The 15,171-nt window shown below is 39.2% G+C and overlaps 1 long non-coding RNA gene across 1 annotated transcript in view; it reads right to left on the bottom strand.

Annotated features, from left to right (window-relative positions):
- Window positions 1–12: 12 nt before the first annotated feature.
- The window catches only part of LOC306905193, a 15,899-nt gene continuing 740 nt past the window's right edge, over window positions 13–15,171 (bottom strand). Inside the window, exons 2-3 of the long non-coding RNA XR_013787706.1 lie at window positions 2,020–2,474; window positions 13–1,767 (exon numbers count right to left, since the gene is read on the bottom strand). This is a non-coding gene — a long non-coding RNA (uncharacterized lncRNA). The remainder of the gene's footprint in view (window positions 1,768–2,019; window positions 2,475–15,171) is intronic.

Below are 15,171 nucleotides of genomic sequence, written 5' to 3' on the forward strand. Positions count from 1 at the left end.
TTATTTTTTATTGATTTCGGATGTTATCAGCAAACATATATAAATCAGTAGAGTAAAAATATTTGAAGAAATAAAATATTTATTTTATCTATCAGTGGGACTGTTCATCATTGGTGAACTTCACCGTTTAGCAGGTTTTCAATCGTTTTTTCATTTTATTAAGAATAAGTGACTTCATGATCTGATATGTGATGGAAAAAGTCGGCAGGAGGCATATTACAACCTGCGGCGATATGAAGCAGTCAACATAAGCTTTACTCTCTGTGCCACTGGAGATGCGTATGGTCCCGAGTTAGTGTATATAGTCTCCGCTTAGAAGACGGACTATTTGCTATCAGTGGAAATAGACACTCCGTAAAAGATATTAGAAAATCCTTGGGAGCGTTTTGCCGGGGCTAGGCAGTTTTCAGACGGGCTATAGCCCCAGCACTGCTTAACCACAACGTTTTTGTGTGTGTGTTTTTCCATTATACAAAAGTGTTGTTTTTTCTAGACACTATCTAACATCATTCAGCATTACGACACATTTGCACACAAATGATATTGACAGAGAGAAAACACATGTTCACCCAGCCTGAGGCTGTAGACCTCGGAATCTAAATATGATGTCTGGAGAAACATTTATAAAAACACGAGCGGCTCTCAGAAGCTATTGCACTTCTCTACAGAAACATTTTATTGCTTTGAGCATCAACTGTGATGTTGATGTGTCGCTTCTATCAAGTTTGGCCAAGCACACCATCAGTGTATGTGTGTACCGCTGATGTCCTTCTGAAAATTCCTGTCTCCATATTTTGTGATATTTATTTTTTGTCATAAATCATTATTACTAGTCTCTCTTTATGTTTGTCACTGGGCTTACAACCACACTCTAAAAACAATAAATAATGAATAAGGTAATATACACTTAAAATCTTTGGTTAATTTGACTTTAGTTACTCAGTTACTTTACATAGTTTTTTACGTACATTTGCACAGTTTAAACAGTATATTTCATTGATTTCACAGCTTTATTAAGTTTAACTTGTTTAAATTGTTTCACATAATATCATCGTACAATTTTAGAGTGCAATGAAAAGTATTAAAAAGTGCTTGTCAACTTTAACAACACCGCATTAAGTCATTTAAAAAGTTTTTTTCCATTTCTTAAAAACCGTGAATATGGACATCCCATGTTTCAGAAGGACAGCGACGATTCCATTAAACAAACATAGGCAAGTAAAATACTTGAAAGTAGGGCTGTTACAATTTTTCTACACAATTATATATTATTCACGATAACAGTATTATCTCTTTATTTATCTAAATGTTAATACAAAGAAATGAATGATGCCATTAATGAAATTCATTTTGTGATTTGTCTATTATTCGGTTTATTAATCACACTTAGAACTAAAGTGCGTGAAGGCAGAGAAAGAGAGTTTGTAACTTTTATGGCAAAAACTTTTTTTATGGATGCTGAATATTTACCAATATATATTACGATGTGTCGAATTAACACAATTTACCTATTATTGTCAATACCCGTCTATTGTGACAGACCTATGCATTTAAATGTTAAGGCTTGCTCTTACAAACAGCATTAAATGCAACAGGTTTATAATCAATACTGTTCCAGTTCTGCCATGGACACGTCTGGATCTATCCGAGATCTGGAGATATTGTGGACCTCCAGGATTTCAGTGGATCAATGGAAGAGTCGGACAAAACGCTCACAGTGTCTGATGTGTTTAAAACAAAAGACATTAATGAGATGAAGATGAATATCTGAAACAGAAAATGACATCCTTTGGTTTAACAAAGACACACGAGTCAAGTAAGTTTGTGGCGATAACAACATCTTGAGACGAATGTTATCTATAAAACATTTAATGGAAGCTCTTTTAAAAAATTGTTGCTCAAAAGGCATTGAATCCAGGCTACCAGACAGAACGGTGTCACACATAGCACAGTCATGTGACCACAACAAAACTACCTTTGTGCCGTCGAACATAAACCACATGTAAATCATGCAGTTACCGTAGCGACTGGGCCATGCGCCGTAGGTCTTCGTTCTGCTGCTTCAATCTCTCCAGTTTGGTCAGGATCTTGGCCAGCTCGCGGCTGGAGCGGGGCGCGCGGTCGACGTCCTTCACCAGATGACCCCCGATATAAAAGAGCAACGTCCCCCAGGCCAAGAGAACTAGCGCTATCCAGCGCCATGAACCCGGCCATGGACGCATGCTGCTGCCAGAGGCCAGTCACAACAGATGGCAGACGGGCATGCTGGCACAGCCAATCGGAGCACAGCTTCACGTGGACGATCCGTGTAGGTTGCGTTTATGTTGGTATCTCAACACACCGCAGATCTGCATGCATGGCGACAGGTCAGGATGGAAGATCTTCCATTGTGTTCCTGGAGTTGGTTTGTATCACTGCTGCATTGGTTTGGGGTTCTCAGGTGTGATGTTGGGTTCTCAGCATGCATCGCAATTCTGTGGAGTGAGAGAGAGTTAGAACATGTGACCGCTGTTTGTTTGGGAAGCTCTCGGTTCTTCTGTATCCCAACCCTTTCATGTTCAGATTCAGACTGTGACAGCCGTACCCCCCCACACTCGTCCCGCAGACGTTGACATGCTGTCACGCCGTCAAACGGAAGTGATGAGTGTCAAACAACACCCAAACACCCAGAGCGCATGACGTGAGGGTAATGATGTGCATGTGTACGTTTGTGTCGCATCGTCACCTGCCGTAACACTGATGTTATCTGAAAATATCTTCACTGCGACTACAAGGAACCTACAATGACTTCTGCCGTATTCACAAGACAACACTTGTGCAGTCAAACATGACAGGTTGTGACGTCTCTCTCGCTCTCAGTGTGACGGGGTGATAGAGTAAAACAGTGATGGAGAATGTGATGACGATCTCCTTGTGATGCATCTTCATTAAACAGAACATCAGTTTTTACTAAATAAAAAGAGAGAGAAAGAGAGGCTGTCTTGAAACGTCCTGTTTTCAGCTGTAATGAACACATCATACAATCTGATTAAAACCGCGTCAGATCTCATTTTGCTAAACACAGACAGATCATTTGTATCTGCTGATGGTGTTATTGATTTACACACTGTCTTCATCGTATTACTTCTTTAAGCAGTCACAAACTAGCTTTTTTAATAAAACTGTTGGTTTTAGCCACCACCGTACCGTGATATAAACATATCCAAAATAACACTACACGAAAACAACATGGCATTTTCGTGGTGAACAAGAACTGTTAATGAAAGATGAATAGGAATATCGTATCTTAAAGGAGAAGTTCACTGTCAAATTAAAATTCCCTGATGATTCTCTCACCCACATGTCCGTGTGTTTATTTCATTTTCCAAGGAAACAAAAAAATTATACACTTTTGAAACATTAATATATGGCAAAGTGAATGTTCAGTTAACTGCAGGTCATTAGAGATCACATCTGTCCCATCATGCTTTGTTTCTTCAGCAACGCCTCCTCTGACCTTTCTCAAACTCAAAGCTTCATCCTTTTTATGATGCTGTGCAGCTGTCATTTCCCTGTCAATCATTCACCGTGACAATATACGAGTGCATTAACTTCTCAACGACCGCTGAATCGTGCGCGTATGACCTCACCACCAAATGGGATACATTCTACAAAGCACGTCTTTGACTCGCCATGTCAAAGAGTTTGTGTGGCTACAACTGACCGGCAATTGGACACACTTCATCAAAGCAGGACACAGACACTGAGATCTGCTGGACCAGAGCCAGAACACATCAAACCAAGAACCAAACATCGACAGAAGAATACTCTCAGACGCTCCTCTGAAACACGGACTCAGACTCAGAGAGAGAGAAGGTTACCCAAAGTCAAAATTGATTTCAAGTCTGCCTCTAAGAAATCAGTACTGATTATTTGACAAAAAAGATCCAAATGTATTAGACACAAGCAAAATCATATAATCAAATGCATACGTGCAAAACTCTTACACAATTTTCACAAAACAATTTTTAAACCATAGACATAAAAGAATCATTTCAAAGCTGCAATTTCCACAAATGGACCAGAGAGAAAGTTTGACCTGTGAAATGCAAATGTAGAAAATATTCATTGAAAAAGAGCAAATAAAAAAATCTGAATAATAAATTGAACATTGTAAAATAGTCTTCCTGTGATATATCGTATACAGTTATATAACCATACAGTTATCGCAGTCAAGAATCATTATAATGATATTACCGTGATATCTATTGAAATAGTTTCCTAAAAGACACAAATAATGCTACACTAAAAAAATACTTTTAAAGGTTGTTTGTTTAACCTAGGCAATATGATTTAATATAACACATTTGTGTTGGGTTCTCGTGTAAAGCAATGTACTTCTAACAAAAATGGGCGACTTCATGACAACATTTCCATTTGTGTTGGGACTATTTGAATAATTTTCATTAAAGCAACACCTTGTAGTTTTTTTTTACCTTGAAATAATGTCTTTAAAATGTCTCTAATGCCCTGGCCATCCCCTGCCTGCAGAAAAGTGCGATATGGTTTCTCTGCATTCCTCGGTTTCATCAGTTTAGTCAACGAATTCACATGTTACGGGGAAGCTTTAACAGCGACATTATTTACTACACTGTAAACAGACAACTGCGATTATCAACCACACGTGGGGGCCGTGAGCAAAAGTTCAATAGTGTGGCTTTAAGGGCGTGTTCATACTTGAAGTTCGGTTCGTTCGGTACTTTTGGTACGGACCAAAAATAAGTTAAAAATGATATTTCTGATTTGCTTAGCGTTCACACCGGCATTGGTCCGTGTTGCGTTCGTATTACAATCGAACCGCACCAGAGGTAATTTGAAACTTTTCAGCGGTCTCGGTCCGCTTGTTCGGTGCGCACCAGGGTTCGGGTGGCACTGTTCACACTACACAAATAAACCGGATCAACACAGCAATCGCACCAGTTCGTTTTAATCGTGGCATATGTGAGCACCCCCTAACATACTGAAAATTATGCAGAGGTCTGAGTTCCCAGCATGCATTGCCTTCAGGACTGGATTAAGATAGTAAAAGTGTCATTTTATGTGAATGTTATGCGCAGAGAGCTGTGAATCTCAGGTCAAAAATGTGATTGTGTGTGGTTTACGATATTACGGTAAACACGATATTAATAATCTCGTTGTTGAATATCTCTGTTATTGACAATATACCGCTACATTGTGACCCCAACTGTGAGATAATGTATCAAATCTGCACAATTAGGGATTGACATTATCTCAAATGACTCGATATTTAAGAACTGGTGCCTGGAATTTAACAGACAATTTCTGCACTTAGCACATGTGGCATGTTATATTGAGATTATCTGGATGTATATCCACAACGGCAATGAGAACATGTTGCTTGTGCAGACTGGATTTAAATTAGTACAAGAGAACAAATCCCAAGCAATCGTCTTCTCTCTTTATTGTCTCTCCTTTAATTCATCAGTGATGTCCAAACACAATGAACGAGAGGTTAAGCCCCACCTGATTCGGCCATACACCGCAAAAAATACACAAGGTCAAGGATGCAGATAACAGCATCTGATTCAATTCTGTGACAGTTTGTGCAGACCATTAAAGTGTATTGCTGACACTGACAGTCGTATTGTAATCAATTCAATGGCCTCACACCACCATACAGATGAAACACTGCATTTACATTTCCAGAAGCCGTCAGAGGTGTTTAACTATCAAAGCCCTTGTGTGCTCAATATCAAACACACATGGACAGTGATGGGTCACCCGTGGAGAGTAATTTGACATGCTGTCTTTTAATAAATATCAGAAATGAACCACAAGAAACAAACCTGACCTTTACAACCTCGGGTACGTAAAGCGCAGCAGCGGGCACTGCATTACATGCAAGCGTATGTCCGTCCTTCAGTGCTTCTCTGCAGTAATGTGTCGTGATGACAGGTGACCTTTAGAAGTCCACAGGCTGTTGTCACAGCGGGTCCCCGAGAGCGCAGCCTCCGCACAAAACCCCATCAGCCATTGAGTTAAAACAACAGAGAGAGCACAAGCACGGGTTCACACTGCTGAAATGTGTTGAAAAAACAGTCCAGGGAATTAAACAGATAGTTGTCATGTGGTTGTAAAACTGTTTGTGAGGCTTTCTACATTGGGACACAAAAGAAGATATATTGAGAAATGTCTCAGTGGTTTTGTGTTCATACAATGTAAGTCAATGGGTTTCACCCTAAACCTAGTCTCAGCCCCAGACGTCACGCCCATGGACCGTTGGCTAAACGTCTGATGCATACGGCACAAGGAAACACTTCAGCAATTTCAAAGTTGTCATCCGATTGGTTGAATTTCACATGATTTCCAGGAGACGTACGTGTCGCCTTCTTTAACGGACCGCCTGCAAAGCGTGTTGCACTAAAGTGTACCATAACATTATATGAAGATGCCGGGTCCGTTAATTGAAAGCAGTCAGCTCCCATTCAAAACATAAAATCGAAACATGAGCTAGATGCAGTCGACCGCAGGAGCCAATACCATTTCAGGTTCAAAGCCAACGAAGTGACGCGATCGGTCACGTAACTCTTCTTCTGGCTGCAATTTTTGAACGTCTGTTGTTCACCAGATCTGAGATTTACTGCGGACAGTGATCCCTTTTGCATCTGTTCCATGTACAATTTGATCGTTTCGAGTTGGTATATCTGTATTTTTGAACGACATTGTGACTGCTTGTGTTTTGTTTTTCCTATTACGAAAAGTAAACGGTTACATTACTTGCTCAAACTGCCTGAATAGCGTCATGTAAATGCAATTATCCTGGGCGTAAAAACTAAAATCAATCCCAGACACACCATTCTTTGCAGATTATATCTAATATACAATTTCAAAACGACGGTAAAATTTGTGTCGAAATACGCCGCAAAAGAGTACCCAGCGTGTGTTCAAAAGTGACGCCGAGGGGCACTAACCTAGCGTCAATATGTGACGAGTCAGGAGTGTGAATGTGTTGACAAATATCACAGGTGCCTGTGTGTCTTTTGTAATTCGTAACAAATCAAATGTTATATCAGAGAACAATTGAGAGACAGATTCTGTTTCATCACAGGCTGTTAAAGCCATGAATCAAAATATCCCCCCCACAACTCACCCTCAAGGCATCCTAAGTGATTATGACTTTCTTCTTGAAGAATAATGCCGTTCGAGTTATAATACCACGTTTCCTTTTACTTCCAAGCGTTAGAATGGGGGGGCTAAGCTGTGTACCTTTTGCTCTTGTAATATCAGGGATGTCAATATGGAGTTTTATAGACAAGCCTCTCGTTCACCTGTAGCTGAGGATGATGGCATTATTGTTAAAGCATTGTCAATATGGATATTTCTCTTAAACAAACTAATCGATTCGCTTCAGAAGACCTTTGATAAGACCACGGTGTGGTGTCGAGCTGTTCTTTGATGGATGGATGCTCTTTTTGGAGCTTCAAAAAACTGTCCCCTTTCACTCCCATTCTAACGCATGGAAGTAAAAGGATACGTGGTATTATAACTCCGCCTGCATCATTCTTCAAGAAGAAAGTCATATTCACTTAGGATGCCTGGTGGGTGAGTAAAACATGGGGAAATTTTGATTCATGGCTGAAGTATCGCTTTAAATACACCGTACAGCAACACAGAGCGGCGTTATAAAACTCATCTGTTGCTGAAATATGATTTAGCCTTACCCTGAAATAAGCCAACTCAACGTAAAAATGAAATTCTAAAAGAATGACCCGTAGTCCGTTCCTCCCCATGAGATACATTTAATGAAAAAAGGAACAATGTTCAGTGCGCCCAAAATGTTATTGGAGTTTTCTGAAAGTAGACCCATAAGGGTCACAAATAAAACCGGGCCAGATGAGAAAATACTGCCAGCGTAGAACATTGAGAGAGTTGGAGTGAAAAGTGCTGGTTTTGTGGTTTTGTTTATAGGAGGTAAACTTTATAAACCCTCTTGTGAGGCTGTACGTTCGGACACACACACACACACACACACAGAGAAACGGTTCTGCAGTGGTCACGGTTTACAACTTCAATTTTAACCAATTGACTCTATATCTATCCAGGATGTTTTACAGATGTGAGATGTGTGTGTTTGAGAGCATCCGTCAGTGAGACAGGTTTGATTGACAGCGACGTCATCAGACATGAATCTCACACACCGATGATTGATGATCAAAACATGACACATAATGATGTTTACCTTCTATAGACTTCTATTAAAAATACTATAACCAAATGCTGACCAACACATAAAAAAACCTTGACATTAGGGAAATAAAAGACTTCACGAGGGTAGAGAGAATATGGCTTTCTGGATCGGTAAGTGTTGTGAAGTCTGCATGTTGTTTCTCGCCTCCGCTTGAATAAAGAAACATAAACACTTCTGATTGAACACTTACTGAACGCTTTCACCCACTCACGGTTCATACACACAAACCTGAAACGTGACAAATGGAGGAAAGACTTCGACACAGACTGACAGCATTCAATGATGGAATTGTGCGGTGGACAGTATGCAGTGTATGAAAGTCTGAACGCATATAGTTAGTCCATATCAAGTGTGCAGTGTCACGTGTGCAAAAGAGATCCTGATAAATAATATTTTTTTTAAGGATGAAAGACAGAGATGGGTTTAAAGTAGTCTCAGCAACAGACCGTGGAGCGTTGGCTGAACGACTGATGCATACGGCACACTTTTCCGGAAACACTTCAGCATGATGCATGATGGGATACACTTAGCCCTGAAGCGGTATTTAAGATAGTGTGGGTTTAGTGTGCGTTAAGGGCACTGCACTTTGGCATCTTTAAGACATTGGACAGACTTCCTGTCGCGTGCACGCACTCTCTAGTGGCCAAGCCTAGGTTTAAAGTAACACAAGTATGAAAGTATGTTTATTGTAACTGTCTCTTTGGTGAAGGCTTATCTAAGGTAATGTAGCACACAGCGTGCATACCGATGCATCTCTTATCTGAGCGGACGGGTGGAGCGGCTCGACGTGTTTCTGCTCAGGATTCAGAAAGAGAGAGACAGAATGCCAACAAGACCCCAGCAGCATCCACTTGATCCAGCCTCACCTCTGATATCAGGAGACGCCCATGAAATATGCAACTTCATTCACATGCATACACAAACTCAGTCTGTGACGGTGGACGGTGAAAAAAAGTACAGTCAACGCTCATTTATGCATTTTGAAATGGATTCAAGTGTACTTCATAACACGCAGATGCGTCGCATTTAGCAGACGTGCTTGTAATGAGCTACATAAATACTAACATCTGGTTTCAAGGCACAGACATTTCATCTAAAACCAAATGTTTCATGTTACAATTCTCCCCCTACATTCCATTACAGCAGTGAATCACAGGGTTTGATTCATCCAGACGCTAATTTGCCAGATTGTTAAACAGAATTTTGTTCTGGTTACTTAAGTAAAACCCTGTGGGTGTTCAATCTCTCCAAACTTTCTTATAAAACAGCTTGGACTACCTGCCCCAAAATCTCTTTCCCACACACCCATACTGTCTGACTCACCCAATGACTGGAATAATTAGAGCGAATCCTTCATCCTCAAATAAGGATAGGAAGAGAGAGAGAGAGAAAAAGAAAGAAAGGCAGAAAAAAACTTTTATTTAAAACTTTAAAAAACGTTATTATATTGAAACTACATAAACCTACCGATGAAACAATAATTTTGCAAACCAAATGTATGATTATGCACCACATCAATCAAACCTTAACATGTAAAAAAATGAAATGTAAATTCTAATGTAATTCTAGGTTTTTCCAATGGTTGAGTGGGGTACTATGTGAATTCTACGAAATAATCAAACTATACAATATATATTCATATATATATTTATTCTTAAGCATAGACATAAAATAAAAGCTAATAATGCGGGAGGTTCACTGGTCTCAAAACTTTCATCAGATTCAATTTAGAAAGGCACTTTCTAGACGATGCTCTAAACTCAATGTCAGCACCTTCATCAAATTGCATCACTAGTTGCATCAAACAGCGCTCGGTTGTCAAATCCACCGCCTCCAACAATACATCTCAACACAAACCGCCAACATTAGTGACTTCCTGCTGATTAAACATCAACACACAACACGATCTTCACTAAAGCCGAACAAATGGTCAGTCTGGATGTGTACAAATTAGCATTCGTGTCAAAAACTGACCGATGCGATGCACTTGAACCGTTACTGTACATTTACAGTGTGCCAGCAAAAATTGCTTTGTTAAGGTCAGCACCAATATATCGAGAAAAGATTTTATTCATGTCATACAAAGAACAGCCAAAGACATCGAAGTCACAAGCGTTTACCTGCTTTCTCCACCTCCCAGCAATGTAAACAGTAGTTCCTCTGTCTAAACCGAGGCCGGGAATAATGAAGGATGCTTAACTTCCTGGATTGCATTACGTCATCTATGGCACATCTTGAGACGGGCTGGAAACTGCACATGGAGCCACAGATTGATTAATGACTAATAAATAGTGTTATAGCTCATGGGTGGGGATATACACGCCGTGTGTGTGTTTCCAGACACACACGCCAATGAGTCAGTGGGTTTGTCTGTGCATCTGTTTTCATTGACAGAACTAAAACAGATGTCAGAAAGTACTTCTTTATTTAGTAACGTTTCAGACATTCTACATTTGGTGAATAATTCATTGAAATTAAGTGTGTTTTAAATGCCCAAATGACAGGGGAAATAAATGTGCTGAGCTATTGAAACTCATGAGAGGGTCTGAAGACATGATGAAGTCTATTGAACAGAGAATGTGAATGTAAAAATGTGAATATGATTTTATTCTTCTCTCTTTCAGCCTGTGAAAGTGTTTGATATACCGGTACTCTGATACACCTGTGTAACACAGTAGAAGTGAGCTCAGTATGGACAACACTGACATCTGAACGCTTTACTTCTGAACACTTGCTTGGAATGACACTTTATGACAACCAAAACAGGATACGTCTTCCTAAACACATCAGAAGTAAGTAAAGCATATGTGAGAGGAGTAAGAGGGACAAACGCAAGACAGCAGAGAGACTTAATTAATCAGGCCCAATAAAATAAATGAATCAAGGAAACCACAGAGAACACAGAGAAGAAGAAGAAATGAATGCGGAGAGAAAGAGAGAGTCAGCTGCTAAATCTCAAGAGAACGATACCCCAGACTTCACGGAGTTTGGATAGCAGATTGAGAATCATCAGATGTATTATGGGGTTTCGAGTATCATACAGTATGAAAGCGGCTGAAAGATCAGACCATCATCATTACTGAGAAACTCCAGAGATTTCACACATCACACATGAAAATCTGTGCCTTCATTTTAACATCTCACAGAATTACATAAGAGAAACCAAATTTGATCACAGATGCTTGGAGGGAGGCTTTTTTAACTCGGGCAAACAAGCAACCAAGTAGCAACGCTGTGGCAATGTCATTTCACCATCCAGAGGCGTATGGAGATCGCCCATCATGTTCACGGAGGTAATGAATGAATGAATTTTTAATGTCATCATAATGAATTAGCTTGCAAGAAACGTAGAATTTAATGCTACGTAAGTTTGTAATGCAAATGCTTGTCGCCGTTGTTTCTCCAACGGGAAACCGAGGGTAGTGGAACAGCGAATATTAAGTCATTGATATGCGACAAATAGCTGAACTGTCTTACTATTTCACCGTGGGCCCTTAAAGTCCATGTACAACCAGAAACTAAATCCAGATTTCATTGCTTTCATGTTATACTATTCAATATATTTTCATAATAAGAGTTTTAAAGGACGTTGTGAAGATAACATGCTCCGTACAGCTCGTTTCCATTGACTTCACCCGTCAGAGTCCAGCTTCAACGCGCTTACAGCCCATAACTTCACTTTCTCAAATCCAGTATATCTCTTACAGAAAACAGCAGAACGTAATGCATTTAATGAGTTTGGATTCTGTGCATGTTCTCTCGCTGAAATTCAGACTAAACAATGAAAAATTCCGGCACCAGCTAGCACATTTCCATCAATAATTCTCCAACAATTCACATCCGCACCATCGCAACAGTAAGATTTATTATTGCATCTCTCTCCTCGGGCGGGCACGACCTCGCGCTTGAAACCCACCGAGCTGTGCTGACAGCGATGACCCTGGCAGCCCCTGCGCTGTCAGGACGACAGAATGAGCCTTATTAGACATTGTTAGTGCTGAATGTCATGTGTGTACTGCTCCACAGAGAGAGAGAGAGAGAGAGAGAGAGAGAGAGACTTCAATCAGTGCTTCACCAAAGGCTTTAACAAGGAGTTTACAGAAGTCAGCGATCCGCTCAGCCTCACAGTTTTCCAGATAGAACATTAGCAGGGACTGAGTTCAAATCTTTCACAGGGTAAATGAAAAGATATAATAAAATATTTACTAAAATGTGAGGGGTGTACTCACTTCTGTGAGATACTGTATAGATAAAGACATTACATACCCACACGCCTACTTTCGTACCTATAGAAATATGCTCACACACATGTCTACATTTGATGCTATAGATACAGTATATGTCCACATGTATATCTACTTTTGTTTCTATCCTATAGTAGATAATTGCTACAATAAAAATATAGGACTGGCTGATCAACAAATCTGTAAAAATAATATATTAACAAAATGACATATGCGTTCTTACTGAACACGACACCCTAAAGAAATTGAACAGGTTTTGCCTACTGATGACAGATGTATCAAAAACACACGTGTAATGATGACATTGATGGATAGTGTCTTTCATCCAAGTCATATTTGATATTAAGGACCTCCACTGTATCCATTCATCACAGGTTGAATCACCTCTTGCCCGTCCAGCCCTTCACTGGAACAAAAGAGCAACAGAAAGGTGAACTTCATTTATCTCGTGTTATAAGACAATCTCAAACACTGCAGTTCAGGAGTGATTTCATAGAGCCGCCTGGAGCCTTTTACAGGCTCTTCACAACTCTTCATTGGTCAGTCAGGATTTATTCAATACCTCACAGCATCGCAAAGAGAACGAGCGACACTGCAGTGTAGAAAATACGGACAGATGCCCGGCTGGAATACTAGACACAACAACCATTTCATTACACCAGGCGGCAACGTCCTAAGCAATCACTCGCAACAGCTTCCCAAATCATGTGTTATTGCGAATAGTTCATGGAATTAACAGAAACAAATAATATTGTGCAAACACCACGATGAACCTTATTATTGAATTATGGGGCACATTGAATAGAAATGACTGAAGATAAAAACAATTTCTGCGAGCTGGATTGAAAAATATCATCAGACGCACTTCCAATGACAGTCATCGATCTGCTCAATAACAGGTGATTTCTCTATCAACATCAATACACGCAGATGTTGTAAATGTCACTAAGATGTGGAAGAAAACTGTCACAGAGAAAACATGAATTAAACCTCTTTTATAGCTCTCTGAGATATGTTTCGCAACAATCTATAGATTCTATAACTTTAAAACATCATTCTTACACATATGAAGAGTTTGGTTCCAAAATTGTTTTTATTTATTGTGCATTTTAATGAATATCAATCAAACTGCAGTTGGTTTGTTTTGACTTAAGCCGTAATAACGAATACAGACAAATAAAAGAACAATAAAAAGATGATAACATTATAAAAACATGTTTTTTGATTTATTTTTAAACTGAGTTTGGAATCAAACTCTTCATATACTATCTTAAAATGTGAAGCTACAGTAATTCAACAAATTGTAACTGGGATAAATCTGAGGAGTATAAGGCAGTGTCTCTGGGTAATAAATGAAATAAATCTTCTCGTCTGTGTGGCACTGAGTTTATAAAAAGGGGTCAAGCGACATTTCTTCGCGGGGAAAAAGATAAATTTGTCCAGTAATAGGCTGTGACATTCGTCGGCTCTATATTTATTAAGCTCATCTTAACACTAACATCACAACGATTGAAACAGCAAATCTGCTGCCCCATCTAACCCCAGCTGTGATTGGTGGCACTGCATGTCAATCAAACATCTCTTCGTCTAAATGAGCGGTTCTAAAGAAAACGGCGAGAATATTTGTGGTTAAAATGTTTCTGCACTGTAAAAAAAAACCCGTAAAAAAACGGTAAATCTCTGGCAGCAAAGTTGCCAGACGTATTCCGTCAAATTACAGTAAAAGAATGTTTTTCAAAATTACATGCAAAAACCGTAAAAATACAGAGAATATTTTACAGTCATAATTCGTTTAATTACAGTGTATTACTGTTAATAATTGTTATTTAACTGTAGAAAAACAGATAAATTATGTGAAAATACATTAAAAACAACTACCTTTCAGGTTAATCTCTGTAAATATATGGCTTTTATTTGTTACTTTATCAAGTTTCTCTGTATTTATACAGTAATATTCTTTCAAAATACAGTTTATCTTTGTAAAATAAGTAAAAAGACATGTAAGAAAACGTAATAATTATGTGAAAATACAATAAAAACAACTACCTTTCAGGTTAATCTCTGTAAAGAGATCATATTTGGGTAAACAAGCCACTAACTAACCAACACCAAGCACAGAAACTGTAACGTACAATAATAGGCTCTTTTATGTGTGAATTATGAGTTGAAGTGGGTTAATCATGTTGAGCATCACTTTCTGGCACACAACATTACAAAAGAAGTGCACACTAACATACTACAAATATAAAGAAGTACTGTGCAATTAAAATAACTCGATTGCATTTATATTTTCATATATAATGTCTTGACAGTCAAACATTTGTAAACAGACAGACAGGAGGGATGTTCGCTTATTAGACATGAGACAGCGTCAGCATGAGTCTAAAGCGGACGCTGCTGTGCATTAAAACAAGACAGCACTTTATTCAGCAGATTCAGCATATTACAGATGAAGAGAAATCGATCTGATCTCACAGACGCCTCTGCACATGACGGCACGTGAAATTACTTCAATAATATACACAATCTATTAGTATAGGACAACCTGAAGCATCCCCATGAGCTCCAAACATCCCTTAACATCAAAGAACAGAAGAGGTCAACTATAATCACCTGCTCTCTCTCTCTCTCTCTCTCTCTCTCTCTCTCTCTCTCTCAGCATCCAGAGCAAGGAAGAAC

The sequence above is a fragment of the Barbatula barbatula genome (assembly GCF_947034865.1).
Source record: "Barbatula barbatula genome assembly, chromosome: 15".
Classification (NCBI taxonomy): domain Eukaryota; kingdom Metazoa; phylum Chordata; class Actinopteri; order Cypriniformes; family Nemacheilidae; genus Barbatula; species Barbatula barbatula.